Source organism: Oryctolagus cuniculus, chromosome 12, assembly GCF_964237555.1.
Source record: "Oryctolagus cuniculus chromosome 12, mOryCun1.1, whole genome shotgun sequence".
In the NCBI taxonomy this organism is placed as follows: domain Eukaryota; kingdom Metazoa; phylum Chordata; class Mammalia; order Lagomorpha; family Leporidae; genus Oryctolagus; species Oryctolagus cuniculus.
Window position 1 is genome coordinate 14,034,081 of NC_091443.1, and position 20,042 is coordinate 14,054,122.

The window sequence follows — 20,042 nt, forward strand, 5'->3', positions numbered from 1 at the left end:
TGAGTGGGAGGGACGTTATGGGGGTGAAGCCATTGTAATCCATAAGCTGTACTTTGGAAATTTATATTCATTAAATAAAAGTTCAAAAAATTAAAAAGATTTCTGGAGATCAAACATCTAAAGGCAGTAACAAATCAAACAAATAGTAGGAGAATGTAATCAGAGTTTGTTACCTGCTGCTAAGCCAGTAGCCAAGAAGATTCAGATTAAACCAATAGGATATATATCATCTACCATGTGATTAAGCTCATAAAATCAGTTGTGGGAGTATTATCCCAGTTACCTAATTTTAATAATATTTGTTTCCAGGCCGGTGCTGCGGCTCACTAGGCTAATCCTCCACCTTGCGGCGCCGGCACACCAGGTTCTAGTCCCGGTCGGGGCGCCGGATTCTGTCCCGGTTGCCCCTCTTTCAGGCCAGCTCTCTGCTGTGGCCAGGGAGTGCAGTGGAGGATGGCCTAAGTACTTGGGCCCTGCACCCCATGGGAGACCAGGATAAGTACCTGGCTCCTGCCATCGGATCAGCGTGGTGCGCTGGCCGCGGCGGCCATTGGAGGGTGAGCCAACGGCAAAAGGAAGACCTTTCTCTCTGTTTCTCTCTCTCACTGTCCACTCTGCCTGTCAAAAAAAAAATAATATTTGTTTCCTTCTTATTAGTAAGACCAAGACAAACAGGATCTTCAAAAAGGCTAATGTAATGGCCGGCGCCATGGCTCACTAGGCTAATCCTCCGCCTTGCGGCGCCGGCACACCGGGTTCTAGTCCCGGTCGGGGCACCGGATTCTGTCCCGGTTGCCCCTCTTCCAGGCCAGCTCTCTGCTGTGGCCCGAGAGTGCAGTGGAGGATGGCCCAGGTGCTTGGGCCCTGCACCCCATGGGAGACCAGGAGAAGCACTTGGCTCCTGGCTTCGGATCAGCGCAGCGCACTGGCAGCAGCGGCCATTGGAGGGTGAACCAACGGCAAAGGAAGACCTTTCTCTCTGTCTCTCTCTCTCTCACTGTCCACTCTGCCTGTCAGAAAATTAAAAAAAAAAAAAGGCTAATGTAAGGTTAAGGTTTCAGGGCAAAAATGTTAGTAACTGAGATCCAAAAGACAAAAGCCCAACAACTTCCATTGGGTCACGGAAAGTGTTCAAAAGCAGTCAAATTCTGTTCCCAATTTAAATGTTACACTTTGAGCACAAAGTGCTCACAAAGGTGGATTTTAGATATTAAGATTGGCTAAAAACACCTATAGAGACAGGGAATATGTGAAAAGAGATTACTGAAAATAAGACTACTGAATCCTTTTAGAAGTGTATTTCTGGGACTTGGTAAGGAATGCATAGATAAAGAATAAACGATTACTCAAGGTTTCTCCAGATGGCTAATAGAAAACAGACCTGTTTTGTATACCACTAATATCATATTGGCCTGATAGGTAATATTATTAGCTCTGTCTGGCCACTCCTCAAATAAGTATCCATATATGTTTCTCTTGACTTCCTTGTAGCATTTTTAGGGACAGTTTATTTTCAGTAATAAATATCCCAAAGAAATGCACAGGGTTGTAAATTCAGGATTCTCCCTCCCCTAAAAAGAGACATTTCCCCTTGATATTTCAATACATAGTTACTCTATTGTAAACAATTTCATTAGCTTCTAAGGCAAAGAAGGGGCATTTTCCAAACTATTTGCTAGTTGCTGCATAATAGCACATGGGAGGCTACCTGTTTTCCAGGCCTTTAGTAAAGCACGGACTGAAAAGGCTTAAGGGAAGAATAACGTAATCCAGAATTCTCTGAGTGATTAGAGTTTGTTTTTACATCAGGAGATCCAATTTTTCCTCCTTGTTTAATCAAATTATCAGAAGACTTCTTCTTAGAAGTGAAACAAAAGGATCAAAATGGAACTTGGGTGATGTCAGGATTATACTGAAGGCAGACATTAGTTTACCAAGGAAACATACTCCTGTCCTGTGTGTAAGTAGTAGTCTATAGAATTTTGTCTCACCAATCCCATACCAGTCTTAAACCTATTGAATGACCTATTCAAAGACTCAATAATCCTATGAGATTGTTGAGTGTTGTTGCTGTTTTATATTTTTGGTTTTTGGATCATTCATCAAGAACCATTTAGATGATTAAATCTTTACTTAATATATACTAAATCAATCTTCTGTATATAAAGATTATTGAAAATGAATCTTGATGTGAATGGAATGGGAGAGGGAATGGGAGATGGGAGAGGTATGGGTAGGTGGGAAGTTATGGGGGGGAAAAGCCATTGTAATCCGTAAACTGTACTTTGGAAATTTATATTTACTAAATAAAAGTTAAAAAAAAGAACCATTTAGAGCCAGACAATATTTTTGTAGTATCAATATTACTAATAGATACCAATCAAAAGAAAAGTACTGATCTTATTTATATGTGTGTGAAGGTTAGACACTTTCAAATAGATAACTCTGCTGTCCTGTTCTCTTTCAAGTTCTCTTCCTGTGAAAGTTCATTTACAAAAGTTGTCTTCCACAAAAGGTCCTCTAGTATTGGTAGAAAAAGCAAGCTCCTATTCTAAGTATGACAAGATAGGAATTTGAGATTTCTGGCCATCTAGCATGTTGTCATGTTTGCTTTGTGATCTTAGTTGAGTCCCATTACTAATTACAGTGAACTGGAACACCCCACCACCACCAAAAAAGACCCAAATGATTAACAAAGGAAAATGTGTACAAACTCAACAATCAATTGGTTTCATGCTTTAAGCACTGCACAAATATATTATAACCAGGTATTAGACTCACAATGAAGAGTTATTAAAATATGAAAAGCAATAAAATAATAGATGTTCATAAGTAACATAAATATATCCTCAACCCAGCTAGACAAGAATGGTAGTTGAAACATCACAATATCATATTGTTCTTTGGATATTTCATGCAGCTATCTACTTGATTTGAAGGTCCTGAGTAGAAGCCATCTCCTTCCAAAGATCATCTGCTCTTGATGTCCCTTAACATTTTTCAGTCTGAGATCTCCAGTCAATGTTTAGGAAGGATCGTGCCTCTTTGATTGAAAGACATTGCTCTAAGTATCAACATCTTGAAATGTTAGTTCTAGACTAGCTGTTAAATAGTATCTAATGGGATCCTTTCCATCAGTTTTTGAGAAAGCTCAGACCAAATCTCTGTGATCTGGAGCATGTAAGTCATTTAGTATAATGTGAGGGAAAGTTGCTATAATTTTATTAATAAGACAGGGTAAATAGCCTGACTCAACTGCAATATTTGGCTGCGTCTGTTTACAGTAGAGCTGAGTCATAAGCTGAAGTGATATTGTTTGACTCATTTGTTGGCCTGTTGCTAATTCAAAAGGGAAGCACTGGTGATCCCTAGAATAAGTTAAGCTCATTGTCATTAAAGCAAACCATAGGCCATGGGATTTTGAGAGTCTGATAATTTTTACTAATTTATGCCTAATGTTTCTGTTTATTTTTTACCTTTCTAAAGATTGGAGCAATATGGACAATAGGACTACTGTATGACTTGCAGAGTTTCACAAGCTTTTTGTAGTTCCAGTAAAATGTTATGCTTAGTACTGTGGAGACACATAAATCATGTAATAATTAGCTTCTGGCAGAGCTGAAAATCTCTGACAAAATATCAATCTATCCCCCAAATAAGCCAACAATTACAATACATGTTCAAAGTCCATTGTAGAAATAATTACAAAATCTCTTTGAGAGTGTTCAAAGGTACTTCAGGTTTGAGCTCTTATCTATTCCATATCTTTACTTTTTTACCAAGATTATACTGATGACAGAAGGGTGCTTGTACTTGAGGGTGCAAAAGAACCCTTAACAATCTTAGTAAAGTCTCCCTACAAATGTTGATTGAAAATAGTAGCCAATTTTTCTTTTCTTGATTAGGTAATTTCAAGAACAAATTTGCAATTTTCCTTTTGATGTCTCTAGCACTACTAAATGCCCATTATGAGAACACCAGGGATTATTCTCATGCGATTTCCCTGCAGATTTCTCCCAGTAAATGGAGCCAGTAGTTGATATCCCATAATACTCCATTTTTTAACTCTGAAAAGACTTGATCATGAAGGTTCTTACTGTAGGATACATGTTAGAAATTTTTCTTTAGAGTCTGTGGCATCCCTTCTCATAATAATGTTTCATTTTACAATAGCCATATCTTTAGGAAGCTTAAGAAAAAATTTTAACTTGCTGACCATTGTGCTCCTGCTGAAATAAAGTTTTGCTCACAAAACATTCAAAATACACTCAAAGCATATCTATTACTTATATATACACTGGCTCTTCATTTCCCTCTAACTGACCAGATACATAGAATGCAATTTGCTCTGCCATCTGGGAAGATTTTGTCCCTGGCGCCATACTATAGGGATGAGTAAGATCTATCACATCATATTCTGTGTGGTATTCTTTGTTTCCATTTTAAACTGTAGCCCATTAAAAATAAGATTAGAGTTTGTCTCTTCATTCTTCTATTTCCTTTGCTGTGCAGAAGCATCTTAGTTTGATATAATCCCATTTGTCTCATTTTGCTTTTATAGACTGTCGAAAAACTATTTGCCTATACCAATGTCTTGACGTGTTTCTCCTATATTATTATTGCATAATTTCAGTGTTGTATATTTCAGGTCTAAAATTTAGGCCCTTGATTCATTTTGAGTTAATTTTTGTACATAGAGTAGGAATATAGTTTCATTCTTTGGCATATTTATATCCAATTTTCCTAGTCTCATTTATTGAGGACCTTGTCTTGTCTTTTCTGTAAGTGTATGAGGGATTTTCAAAAAGTTCTTAGAAAATACATATTCTGAAAAAAATAGTTACCTTTTATTTCCATTTTCTATAAACTTTCTGAAATACTCTCATATGTTCTTGACAACTTTGTCAAAAACTGTTGGCTTTAAATATAAATTAATTTCTGGCTATTATCTTCTGTTCCATTGGCCCATGTGTCATCTTTATGCCAATATCAAGCTGTTTTCATAACTATAGGTTTATAGCACATTTTGAAGCCAGGTATTGTAATGCTTCCAGTTTTGTCCTTTTTTTCAGGTTGCTTAGGCTATTATTTATCTTAATTGGTTTCAAATGAGTTTTAGGATATTTTTCCTATGTATATCAATAATGTCTTGAGTATTTTGATAGAGATTGTATTGAATTTGCATGTTACTTTGAACATTATGTACATTTTAACTGTATTAATTCTTCTAATCATTCAGCCTGAGATGTCTTTCAAAATTTTTGTGTCCTTATGATTTACTTCATTAATGCTTTATAATTTTCATCATACATTTTTTTACTTCCTTGGTTAAATTTGCTTCTAGGTACTTTTGGTGGCTATTATGAATAGGATTGCTTTTTTTGTTTCTTTTTCAGCTAGTTCATTGTTGTTGGTTAAAAATGCTATTATTCTTTGTATATTGATTTTTGTATCCTACAATTTTACTGAATTCATTAATCAATGAAGAGACAACCTGAAAATTGGAGAGAATATCTGCAAGTTATTCATCTGACAAAGGTTTCATATCCAGAACATATAAGGGACTCAAACACAGCAAAAAAAAATCAACACAAAATTATCCAATTACAAATTGGCAAAAAGACCTGAATTGACATTTCTTAAGGGAAGGCATACAGATCACCCAGTATATGAAAAAAAATGTTCAACATCACTAGCATCATGAAAATGCAACTCAAAACCACAGTAACATATCATTTAACCCAAACTAGAATTGCTGTTGTCAAAAAGACAATAACTAATGCTAATGAGGATACAGAAAAAGAAGAACTCATACACTGTTGGTAGGAATATAAATTGTTACAGCCATATGGAAAACAGTATGGAGCTTTGTCAAAAATGTAAACTACTCTACAACCAAACAATCCCATTACTGGGCTTACAAAGGAAATGTATAATTATATCAAAGTGATATATTCATGCCCATGTTTATTGCAGAAGTATTTCACAATACCCAAGATTTGGAATCAACTGAATGAGATGTCCATTGACGGATGAATGTATTAAAAATGTGGCATAATGATGAAATGTTATTCATCCCAAAAAGGATGACATCCTATAATTTGTGACAATGTAGATGAAACTGGAGAATATTACACGAAATAAATGAGGCACAGAAAGACATATTCTCATCTGTGAAAGATAAAAAAGCTGGTCATATACAGAGTGTAAAATAGAGGTCACAAGAGGCCAGAAATAATAGGGGGAAGAGGGATAGAGAGTGGATAATGGATATCAAAATTGATTGGAGAATTACTTCTATATGTTCTAGCCCATAGCAATGTGACTATAATCTGCCACAATTTATTATACTTTTCAAAATAACTAAACAGTTTGACATCTTCCAACATATAGAAATGATATTTGAGGAGATTGATATAATTAGCATTAATAATTATCCTGATTTGATCATTGCACATTATATACTTGTATTCCATTATAAAATTGTTCCACAAAAATAAATACAAATATGGTGTTAATTTTTGAACACTGAAAAAATGAGATTAAATATGTATTTTCTAAGAAACTGTATATATGAAATACATGAAATTAGTTCCCTTTATATAAATAAATAAAAATATAAAAAATATTTTAAAATTTCCAATACATAGTTGTTCATAAGCAAAAGTTAGATGATCAGGATTCTTCAGATAAATGGGAAAATAGAAATGAAAATATTACTATAATGCATGGAAATATGTGAGTTACTAATGTTGATTAACAAGATATTAATAAGATATTAATATTTAACAGGAGGATAAACCTATATACTGAGACTATTTATTATGTGTTTTTTATTACTATATAGCTCGGGGAATCAGCTTGGGAAATAAGGTCAGCAGAAGTTTTCACTAGGTTATAGTCTGTGCCTATTGCCATTGGGTCAAGATAGAGGCTTGAGTAAATTGATCTGTAGAAATTCTCATGGAGTTCAGTCAGAATACCAAGAGCTTGTCCATGGCTCATGCTCAGATTTGTAGAAAAGTTTAGAATAATGAGGTCTAAAGTGGCAGGTCATTGAAGGGCTAATTTTAACTCAAAGAAATACCTTCCTGTTTAGTTCTTAGAGAAGAGTTGTGGCTACCAATGAGTTGGTTAAGAGAGATGAGCAATTTTGGAAATGTGGGGGCCACCACAGTAACTAGTGTGACTCAGGAATCCTCTTAGTCATCTCTTAGATACTAGGCTAGAAAAGTTTTGAATGACTTGTAATCTATCAAGTGTGAGGTGTTCACTTCTTAGACTGACTTTGACAAAATTTAAGTTTTGAAATGTTATGCTGTTTCTGAGATACACATACACACACATAGTGTATGCAGGTGAAATCAGTCTTAGGGCTTGTGTCATCTTTAGAACACAGCAACTGGCCCTTCACATCATAGATAGAAGTAAAGTCACAGAGAAATTTAAAGCCATTGAAGTTCTTGTGAAAAGTAGAAAGGGATGTGGTCCAAGCATGCAGTTAATTTTTCTAGGAGTAGACAAACAAGTCAAGCCTATTTTGATTCAAAGACATACTAACAACAACAACAACAACAAAAAAAGCAGAACAGAATCTGCCACCGTAAATGTGCAACTCCAAGGATTCCCTGAAAATATAATTTTGGATGTGGTCCTATAGAGTAAACAAAATGACCATTTATAGCTCTTTCTGAGGTCCTGAACAGATATATTTCTATCTCTTCCACTGGGTTTTTGCACATGAATAGAATTTAAGAACAAGGCTGGCACCGTGGCTCAATAGGCTAATCCTCTGCCTGCGGCACTGGCACACTGGGTTCTAGTCCCGGTCGGGGCGCCGGATTCTGTCCCGGTTGTCCCTCTTCCAGGCCAGCTCTCTGCTGTGGCCAGGGAGTGCAGTGGAGGATGGCCCAAGTGCTTGGGCTCTGCACCCCATGGGAGACCAGGAGAAACACCTGGCTCCTGCCTTCAGATCAGCGCAGTGCGCTGGCCACAGTGCGCCAGCCGCGGTGGCCATTGGAGGGTGAACCAACGGCAAAAGGAAGCCCTTTCTCTCTGTCTCTCTCACTGTACACTCTGCCTGTCCAAAAAAAATACAGGATTTAGGCTGTTGTTTTTAATCCTTTAGTCATTTTTAGCTTTAGCTTTAGAAGATATTTTTCAAATTTGAGTAATAGTTTAGATGGGAAAATCTGAATCTTACCAAGTTTTTCTCAAATAATTTCACCCATATTAGTAGAAATTTTTGCCCTCAAAAATATCAAGTGCTTTCTTAATGTCTTCAATTTGGGCTTTCCTTAGACACAAAGATAATGTTAAATCAATGTCCATATCACCTATGATCTCATAAAATTAGTGAAGTCTTCAGAGACTTGTATCTAAAATACCTAGTTGGCATATTTTTAAAAGATTTATTTATTTATTTAAAAAAGAGAGATCGTCCACCCACTGGTTCACTCCCCCAAATGGCTGTAACAACCTGGGCTGAGCCAGGCCAAAGCCAGGAGCCAAGACCTTCTTTCTTTCTTGGTTACATCTACCTCAGCTTTCTCAGGCACATTATCAAGAGCTGGATTGGAAGTAGAGCAGCCAGGACTCAAACTAGTGCCCATGTGGGACGTTAGAGTCACAGGCAACAGCTTAACCTGCTACATCACAGCACCAGCCATTCATTTGGTACTTAATTTATGAATCTGCATGCACATTATGTTCTTACCTATTGAGCAGATACAGCATTTTAAAGGAAAAATGAAATTTAGTTAAAATATGAAGGGAACTATGATAGACAGTGACATAGTAGAGTACCTGAAGAATACTGGAGGAACATATCACCTGAGTAGTTTTTCATTTCTGGGTATGAAATTGTATAATAGTACACATACTGTAGCATCCATACCAAATTTGTCCTTCAGGCATGGATGACATTTTTCATTCTTACCATGAAAGACTGGGAAAGCATAGGTACCATAAAATTTTAACTATAGAATATATTGCATGGTAAGCTAGGTACTCTATTTGCCTTTGTTTATAATTGTAATTTTTCCTAAGTAAAAAAAAAAAAAAACTTAAACACACAGAATATCATTAACTGAAAAGTATTAATGGTAATATTCCTTAAAACTAATGAAACAGCCACAAAGCTAAATTGTTGATATAAATAGCCCTACATCTCTTATAAAGACATTAAATTAATAATTAATATATTTCTAAGCAAGAATACTCCATACTTAAATGTACCAGTAGTAAATTGAAACTTAAGGAAAAACAATTTTTATTATTTAAAGATAGCTTAACTTTAATAGGCGAACCTAACAATTAACTGTAGGAATAAAATTTATAGGATGTGGCTATTATGAATATAAATACAAGTAACCTAAACACAATAATAGCAAATCAAATTATGTGAGATATTTTGCAAAAGGATACTGAATCACAACAATTTGGGATTTAGTTAAGAAATGGAAGAGATTTTGTTTGGTTGGTTTTTGTTTTAAGCATTCAAAAATCATTCAAGGATTTGATTTCAGCTCTGACATTTTACAAGCTCAGAAGTTATTTTTGTCTTATAACAAGATCAAACAGGGCAAACTATAAAAAAGTGAGTATTTTCTTGAACCTATGTGAGAACAGAGACTTCAGGGAAACTTCCACGCTAAAATCTAAGACCACAGACTGAAATTTTGTTAGCTGAAACAGAAGCCTCGGGAGACACAAATTGGTGTTAAAACATAAATAGAAATTTAGATGAATAGCTGCTATGAATGTGGGCTAGGGAGAAAGATAGAAAACCCTGGCAATCCCATATTTTGGAAGCTTTATCTCCAGTAATCTCATCATGTTCTCATGGTAAATATGTAAGATTCCCTCATGGTTCTGGAGTGGGGAGAAGAGTATTCCTTGTGAAATGCACTCAAAATGTTCTCCAAAACATAAGTTTAATCTCCAGAGTAAATACTTTATCAGAGCCTTAAGCAAATAAGCCTCCTCCAGTTTTCTTGTTTACCAATCAGAAAATAAGAAACTCACAAGTGTCAATAGAATGATGGGATGAGAATGGGGGGGGGTAGTGAAAAGGGAGAGATGGCTGTGCACTAGAAAAATGTTTATAATACTGTGATGGTTACAGTCTCAACACAGCATGCTAAACAGACATTCACAATATTATAGAATAGTATATTTCAGAATATTATAGATTATACAACACTAAATGGCCCCCACATATTACCACCCCACCAATAGTCTTCAGTATAATAACAATGGATTACAGTTGAAAGTACTGCATGATACCAGTTCTCTCAGAGGAGTACTCAGGGACCCAAAATCCAGGAGAGAAAAAAAAGAGAAATTTGACATTTATAGTACCTCTAGCAACAGTAGACATTAAGCAAAGCCCAATTCTTAGATCTTTATAAATCTCACTCTATAGGCCTGCTTACCTCAGTTCTTAATATCACATACACTTGGAAAAAAAAAAAACATAGTGTATGTTATGTCCCAAGAAAAAGTAGTCTAAAGAGACAAAGGAATTAGCAGAACTAGAGTCAGAATGCAGATTTTGGGATTATCAATTGAAATTTTAAATTACTATGAGTAATATGTTAAATATTCAAATAGAAAAATAATAGATCCCATGCAATCACAGATGAGATCATCAGTAGATTAGTGCAGCTGAGGAAAGGACCAGATAAGTCAACAAAATTCTCACAAACTGAAATTCAAGAAGAAAACAAAATGAAAGAAACAAAACATCAAAGAACTGTGGAAAAATTTTAAAGGTGTAATACAATCAATTAGAATAGTGGATAGAGAAGAGAATACAGAGCAGCATAAATATTTGAACTAAGAATGGCCAAGAACTTTCCAAGCTTAATAACAGACAATAAATCATAGACTCAGAAATCTCAGCCAAGACAAAGTAGTAAAAATTCAGAAGAAAGATAATAACAATAAAACTTAGACATATCATTTTCAACTTTCAGTAAGCTAAAGAGAGAGAATCTTTTTTTTTTTATTTTTTTGACAGAGTGGACAGAGAGAGAGACAGAGAAAGGTCTTCCTTTTGCTGTTGGTTCACCCTCCAATGGCCAGCGCACTGCAGCCGGCATACCGTGCTGATCCGAAGCCAGGATCCAGGTGCTTCCTCCTGGTCTCCCATGCGGGTGCAGGGCCCAAGCACTTGGGCCATCCTCCACTGCACTCCCAGGCCACAGCAGAGAGCTGGCCTGGAAGAGGGGCAACTGGGATGAATCCGGCGCCCGGACCGGGACTAGAACCCAGTGTGCCGGTGCCGCAAGGTGGAGGATTAGCCTATTGAGCCACGGCGCCGGCTGAGAGATAATCTTGAAAGCAGCTAGAGAAAAAAATTTTATAGAAAAACAAGGATAAGAATATCAGTGGACTTTTCCTCAGAAACTATGGAAGTAGGAGGACAGTGGAGTGAAAGTGTTATGGGTGGTGTTGGTGGGGTTATCTACTTAGAAATCTATAACCAGCACAACTGTCCTTCTTAAAGAAAGAAGAAACACAGACTTTCTCAGAAAAACCAGAAATGAGATATATATTTCCAGCAGACAAACCCTACAAGAATGTTAAAAGAAGTTCTGCCACAAGGAAAAGTATACAAATTTTAAACTTGGATATCTGTAAAGAAGAGCTTTGAAGAAGGATGAATGAGGTAAAATAAAATTTTTTGTTTCTATTATTCTTAAACAATATTTTAAAAACCTTCCTAAAGTAATAATAATAGTACTTTGTTGAGTGATTATGGCATATGGATATGTAGAGTGAATGACAGCAATGTCATAATGGAAAGGAAATTGGAAATTTGTTATAAGATACAAGAACTCATGTGAAGTGGTATAGCATACTTTGAAAATGGCTTTAGATTAATTTAAAATGTATATTGTAAATCCTAGGAGAATCAGTAAAAAAAATTAAGAATATATAAGTAGTATGTTAAGAGAAGAGATACAGTGGAATCATGTGAAATGATCAAATAACAGCAAGGAATACAGTAAAAGCGCATAAATAAATAGTTAATGCAATAATTAGAAAACAGTTACAAACATTAAATATATTAATCTAACAACATAAAAACACTTTAAATGTGATTTGTCTAGATTATTGATATTCTTTGATATTACATCAAACCTCAACAAGTAATACTTTGTTGAAGATTACTTTCATTGTGAAATCTTTTGCCATATGAATAAACTTTTAAGACTTCTGAAAAATAAAATATAATGGGCTGTATCCTGTAAAGACATAGAAGAAAATGTGATTAATCTAAATTAATAGTTTGTCAGAATGGATTAGGACAAGTAAGTGTTGTCTACAAGAAATCTCTAAAGATTCCGATAGTTAAAAGTAATGCAATGGAGAATGATATATCATTATGAAACTAATTGAAGCACAGTTGGAGTAACTATATTGATGACAGACAAAGCAGATTTCAGAAAAAGGAGATTTCCAGGCATAAAGAATAGAATTACAAGAATATAAACAGTCAATTCTGCAAGATATAATAATCATAAATGTGTAAGCACCTAACAACAGAATATCAAGACATGATGTAAAAGTTGATAGAACTGAAATAAGAAATAGACAAATACACTGTTATGGCCAGAAGCTTCAATATCTCTCTGGTAGTAATAATCAAGCAGTAAAAAAAAAAAAGAAGGAAACAGTAAGGATATTAACAGCACTATCAATTAAATTGTTTGATATTATAGAATAGTCTCCTCAACAATAGGAAAGTATATATTATTCTAAAACTCACATGAAACATTCACTAAATTAGATTATACTATATGCCATAAAACAGACTTTAACACATATGAGAGATTATAAATCATACTAAATAAATTATCAGGCCGCAGTGGAATAAAACTAGGAGTCTATAAAGATATATCTGTGAAAACCCCAAATTGAAAGTTAAATATTAACCTAAATAACAGATACATCAACAAACAAGTCACTTGAGAAATTAAAAATTATTTTTAACTAAGTCCACATGAAAACACTACTTATCATAATTCACAAAATATGATGAAGGCCTGCTTACAGGGAAAATTTTACATTAAATTCATGCATTAGAAAAGAAAAAGTATAAAAAATTAGCAATCTAAGCCGGCGCCGTGGCTCAATAGGCTAATCCTCCGCCTTGCGGCGCCGGCACACCGGGTTCTAGTCCCGGTTGGGGCGCCGGATTCTGTCCCGGTTGCCCCTCTTCCAGGCCAGCTCTCTGCTATGGCCAGGGAGTGCAGTGGAGGATGGCCCAGGTGCTTGGGCCCTGCACCCCATGGGAGACCAGGAAAAGCACCTGGCTCCTGGCTCCTGCCAGGATCAGCGCGGTGCGCCGGCTGCAGCGGCGGCCATTGGAGGGTGAACCAACGGCAAAGGAAGACCTTTCTCTCTCTGTCTCTCACTGTCCACTCTGCCTGTCAAAAAAAAAAAAAATTAGCAATCTAAACTTCCATATAAGAAAAATACAGAAAGGGGAGAGTACTTCAAACCTTAAGCAAACAGGAAGAAAGATATAACAAATATCAGAATGGAAATCAGTGCAGTTTAGACAGGAAAAAAATCACAGAAAACTAACAATTCCAAAAGTTGATTTCTTAAAACATCAGTAAAATGTTAAACTTCTTGAGAAAGCAAGGGAAGAAAGACAAATGATCAATATCAGAAATAAAAGAGGAGCCACTGTTACCAATCCCATGGACTTTTATTTGTTTAAGCTTTCCTTCCTTTTCAAATGTGACTGTAGTTTAAGAAACATAGTCCCTGTCCACTGATTATATCTTCAAATACCCACAAAGGCCAGAGCTGGGTATTTATAAATATATTTATAGATGGCATTTCTGTGGGAAAAGACAAATCCCAAATATTCTACAAAAGAAAAACATCCTAGAGCTGTAAATATGCCAAAACTGGGAGCTGAAAACTCAATCCAGGTATCCCACAAGAGTGTCAGGAACATACTTATTTGAGCCATCAGCAGCTCCTACCTGTGTCTGCAGTAGTAGGAAGCTGGAGGCAAGAGCCAAAGCCAGAAATGGAACTCAGGTACTCCGGTGTGGAACATGGACATCTTAATAGCACTTTCACCTCTAGTCCAAATGTGCACCCACCCCAACCACAGAACTTACAGAACTTAAGCCAGTACTAAGAACAACTCTATGCCCCAAAATTTGAGAAATAAAATGGGCAACTTCCTTGAAAGACAAAACCTACCATACTCACAAACTGACTAGCCATACATTGGTTACTTAAATTGAATTAATGATTAATAACATTCCAAAAAGAAACCATCAAGCTTAGACAATTTTATGGGTTAATTTTACAATTTTTTAAAATTTATTTGACAAGTAGAGTTATAGACAGTGAGAGGGAGAGACAGAGAGAAAGGTCTTCCTTCCGTTGGTTCACTCTCCAAATGAACCCTACAGTCAGCGCTGCACCAACCCGAAGCCAGGAGCCTGGTGCTTCTTCCTGGTCTCCCATGCGGGTGCAGGCACCCAAGTACTTGGTCCATCCTCCACTGCCTTCCTGGCCCACAGCAGAGAGCTGGACTGGAAGAGGAGCAACCGGGACTAGAACCCAGTGCCCATATGGGATGCCAGCACCACAGGCGAAGGATTAACCAAGTAAGCCACGGTGCCGGCCCCAGAATTTTACAAAATTTAGGAAAAAATAATACGTTTCTCCACTAACACTTCCAGAAAATACAAACAGAATACTTCCTACTCATTACATCAAACTATTTTTATTGCAACATAACAAGATAAAAGACATTTAAATAAAACGGCTTTTCTCTCATGAATATTGACATAAAAGTCCTCAATGAAATGTTTTCAATTTGGATTCAACAATGTGCAGAAAAATAAATTGAATTAAACCCAAAATCAACCAGGATTTATACCAGGTATGTAAGCCTGCTTCAGCATTCAAAATTCAACCATGTCAACAGGCTATAGAAGAACAAACATATGATCATATCAATAGATGTAGAAAACTCATTTGACAAAATCTAACATCCATTCACAATGGAAACTCTCAACAAGGAAGAAATATAGGGACATTTCCTCAAGCCAACAAAGAAAAAAAATTAAAAATAAATCCTGCAGTAAGTGATGGGAAACTGTGGATAATTTGAGGTCAGAAGCAAGGCAAAGATGTCCTCTGGCACCATTCCTATAGAACAACATACTGGAAGTTAGTTCAATAAATAGAAAAAAGTAATAAAGCATACAGATTGTAATATAAAAATATAAAATATATTTATAGATGGCATTGTCTGTGGGAAAAGACAAATCCCAAAGATTCTACAAAAGAAAAACATCCTAGAGCTATAAATATGCATAGCAAGGCAAAAGAATAAGGGTTAATATGCAGAAGTCGGCCGGCGCCGCGGCTCACTAGGCTAATCCTCCGCCTAGCGGCGCCGGCACACCGGGTTCTAGTCCCGGTCGGGGCGCCGGATTCTGTCCCGGTTGCCCCTCTTCCAGGCCAGCTCTCTGCTGTGGCCCGGGAGTGCAGTGGAGGATGGCCCAGGTGCTTGGGCCCTGCACCCCATGGGAGACCAGGAAAAGCACCTGGCTCCTGGCTCCTGCCATCGGATCAGCGCAGTGCGCCGGTCGCAGCGCGCCGGCTGCGGCAGCCATTGGAGGGTGAACCAACGGCAAAGGAAGACCTTTCTCTCTGTCTCTCTCTCTCACTGTCCACTCTGCCTGTCAAAAAAAAAAAAAGAAAAAAAAAGAATATGCAGAAGTCATTTACTTTCTTATGTGTAGGTAATGAACTGCTGGAATTTGAAATATATATATATATATATATATATATATATATATATAATAGCACCTAAAAACCCCAAAGCAAAGGAATAAAATCCTTGGATATAAATATAAATAAATGGGTGTAGGATCTATTTATGTGCAGAAAACTATAAATTTTTATGAAATAATGAAAATCTAAATGAACAAATAGTCTGTGTTAACACATTGGAAAACTCAATGTTATTTAGATTTTTTTCCTAACCTGATCTGTAAACTCATTTCAATCTTATTTAATATTGTCTAGATGTCAGTCCTTCCTAATTTGATCTATATACTAAGCAATCTTTTTCAAAATCTCAGCAAGCTATTTTGTAGCTAATGAAAATCTTTTTAAAATTGTATATACAAAGACTTAGAATACTGTAGAACAGCAAAGGTAGAGGAATCACATTACCTAACATTAAGACTCTTACTATAAAGCTACACTAATCTAGACAGTGCGGTATTGACAAAAGAATAGACACATGGGTCAGTTGTACAAAATGGTGACTCCAGATGTAGACATATGCAAATATAGTCAACTGATCTTTGACAGAAGCACAGTGCAAAAAGGATAGTCTTCAAAAATTACTATCACTGGATAGTGATCAATAAATAGTGCTGGAATGAAGGAATAGCATATATAAAAAGTGAACCTATTCATATGCCTTAAATGTTTCACAAGCATTAGCTCAAAATAGATCATAGAACTATATATAAAATGTAAAAATTTAAAGTTTCTAGAAGAAAAACATTAGAGAAAATCTATGTGACCTTGGGTTTTATGATAAGTTTTTCAGATACATCATCAAAAGCACACCCTGTGGGAAATAAATGGTAAATCAAACTTTTAAAAATAAACCAAAAGCTCTGTTTGGCAGAAGACACTATGTTAATGAAAACCTAGCCTACAGATTGGAGAAACCATTTTCAATACATATATATGATACAGGCTTTCTTTCCAGATATATAAAGAACAGTTTAAACAGTATGAAAATATGCAACCAATTAAGAAATGATCAACAGATCTGAACAGATATCAGTAAATTATATACAGATGGCAAACATGTGATGATGATCAACAATTTCTATCATTAGAGAAATGCAAATTGGACATTAAGATACCAATAAACTTACAGTATAATTAGCAAAATATGATATATATGATAATGCCAATTGCTGGAGGCAAATAGTGTTCATTGGCAATGGCATTGCAAAATGGCACAGCTACTTTGAAGATAGTTTGGCAGTTTCTTATAAAGCTAAACATAGTCTTGCCATTCATTCAGCCACTAGTTTCCCAAGTATTTACCAAATTAATCTGAAACTTCATGTCCACACAGAAACTAGCATGAGAATACTTATAACTTCTTTTCTCATAATTCCCAATAACTGGAATTAGCGAAAATATCTTTTGGTGAGGGTAGAAACTAACTGTGGTATATCCAAAGAATGGAAAACAAGCAATGAAAAGGAAATATCCATCAAACCACACACAGATATGGATAGATATTCAATACATCTTGCTAGGTGAAAGAAGCCTGTCTTAAAAGGCCACTTACAGTGTGCTTCCATTTAAGGACATTCTGGAAAAGGAGGAACTATAGACAGTACTTGACAGGGATTTGCATGGAAGAGCAAGTAATGGATACATAAAGCACACTGAATGTATTCTGTATAGTACTGTTAGGGTGGATACATGGCACAATGCATTTGTCAGAACTCATCAAACTTTACAGCACTACAAACTCTAATGAAAACTAATTCAGAAGGTTGCAGGATACCAAGATGGAATACAGAATGTGACAAAAGAGCCCAGCTGTATCACTAATGTATGAAACAACCTTGCTGGTAAGATTGAAAAGTTGGTAAAGATGCTGACATAAGTTGTTGCTCCCCGTCTTCGTGGAGGAACGACACAGGACCCTGCGCTGTTCTTTTGTCTGCTCGGCCCTCCCCGGGTTTGCTGCTGCCACATTCCCCACTTCCGCGGGGGAGCGGCACACCACCGGCCGGCTCTCTCGGGGGCTGCACAGGTGTTCCTTCGGATGTTCCCCTTAGATGTTCCTGGTGCATGTTGTCTCTCTCCTCCTTTATAGTCCTCTTCCGCCAATCCCAACTCTGCTACCCACACGCTGAGTACGCTGCTCTCCTGCAATCAGGAGCAGGTCCTACAGTTTCTTGGTTGAACTGGAGGCAGCTGCGTAGAAGCTGTTACTCCCTTCTTAGCGCCATATTGTGGGAGAGCAGATGCATAGAATAAGTCTTAATTCCAGTAACAGTCTTAGTCCGAGTTGCTCCCCACATAAGTAACTTTGGAAATGAATGAGATCTATTACACTAAAGCCCATATGTGTAAGTACTACAGTCCACTTGATAAAGTTGCTTCCCATGGATTTATGAGTCACCAATTCTGAAACTGCTACATATGTGTTCTGGAATTGAGTAATTAAGTAAATGATTAGCAAATAGTATACATTTTCTTATGTTGGAATGCAAGTTACAGATAAAAGAAAAAGCTAGAATGATTCATGGGTTAGAATTGTAGACATTAGTATAAATTGATGTGTGTCATTTATATACAATATAGGTAGTTATAAATATTTATAGATGTTTTAATACTCAGATATTGTCCAAATATATATTTCTTTACTATGTCAGCTGAAAAGGTCTAGAAGCAATGTCATTCCTTATTTATTTATTTTTATTTATTTGAAAGACAGAGAGAGGTAGAGACAGAGAGAGAGAGAGGTCTCCCATCATCTGGTTCCCTCCTCAGATGGCCACAATGGCTGGAGCTAAACCTATCCGAAGCCAGGAGCCATGAGCTTCCTCCAGGTATCTCACAGGAGTGCAGGGACCCAAGGATTTGGGCCATCTTCCACTGCTTTCCTAGGCCATAACAGAGAGCTGGATCAGAAGAGGAGCAGCCAGGACTATAACTAGCGCCCATATTGGATGGCAGCACTTCAGGCCGGAGCTTTAACCAGCTGTGCCACAGCGCTGGCCCCAGCAATGGCATTCTAATAACAGTTGATTTAGCATTTTTTAAATTAAAAAATTGTTTCCTTTTTATTTGAAAGGCAGAGGGAGAGATAGAGAGAGAGAGAGAGATAGAGAGAGAGAAATTGCCAGGCTAAAGCCATAATCTGGGAAGTCAATGCATATTTTCCAGAAGATTGGAAGGGAAACAAGTACTTGAGCCATCACCATTGCCTCCCAGAGTGGGAATTAGCAGGAGTCTGGAGTTGGAAGTAGAGTTGGGACTTGAACCCAGGCATTCTGATCTGGAACGTGGGAAACTCAAATGGCATTGTAACTGATTCTTCAAATTCTTTCACCCCAAATCTTAGTTTTTAATACCACTTTTCAACAAAAATCTCAAGGATCCTTGCTGATTCTGGGATTGACCAGTATATGTACAAGATGAACCCAGAGTGCCTTGTTTGTCAGAGAGTGAGGATGTACTAAAAAATAATTAATAACCTCACATTGATGGGAAGTATAGCAAACAAACATAGAAACCAACCCAAAGAACTCCTAATTGTAAAAGCTGGAAATTTTTATACAAAACAAATATTTTATCATATCATATCAAAATATAAAATAAACATCTATGAATCCATAATGATATAATTAAATGAATGAACATATAAATTGGATAGAATATCCAGTTACTTATGCAGAAAAATTCCAAATAATATTTGTAGATAACTTATGTTCAAGAAAGTGGAGCAGAATTCCTTATTTCTGAACTGTGGGTTGTGCTAGTGACTTTCTTCCAAACAGTATGCTATGAAAATGGGAAGTCAGAAGGAAGAGTAACTTCACAGTGAAGAAACCTGACAAGAACTATCTCTATATGGTAATTAACATCATAGTGTTAAATTACCATTCATATGATATGATGAGACTTGCTCTTTATGATCTTCCTCCTGAAAACCCATATGCCCAATGTAATCATGAGAAATTCATCAAACAAATCCCATGTGAGAGACACTCTACAAAATGTTTGACCAAGTTTTCTCAAACTTATGAAGATTATTCAAAAGTAAAGTGCTACAGACAAGAAGAGCCTAAATAAACAACTAAATGCAATATAATGTTCTATATAGGTTCCTGGAACAGTAAAACATTCCATTTAATTTACCAATATAACATAATGGAGAAGAAAAGCCATAGGATCATCCCAAATAATAAACAGAAATTATTTGATAAAAATTATAA

General features: G+C 36.4%; 1 long non-coding RNA gene across 7 annotated transcripts in view; it reads left to right on the forward strand.

Annotated features, from left to right (window-relative positions):
• LOC103351271 (uncharacterized) overlaps positions 1–20,042 on the forward strand; it is a 153,485-nt gene continuing 133,443 nt past the window's right edge. For 2 of the 7 annotated variants that reach the window (XR_011380658.1, XR_011380659.1), the window contains exon 1: positions 1–20,042. This exon is cut by the window's right edge and continues 14,172 nt beyond it. This is a non-coding gene — a long non-coding RNA (uncharacterized lncRNA). The other 5 variants (XR_011380657.1, XR_011380660.1, XR_011380654.1 and 2 more) reach the window with 3 other exon arrangements.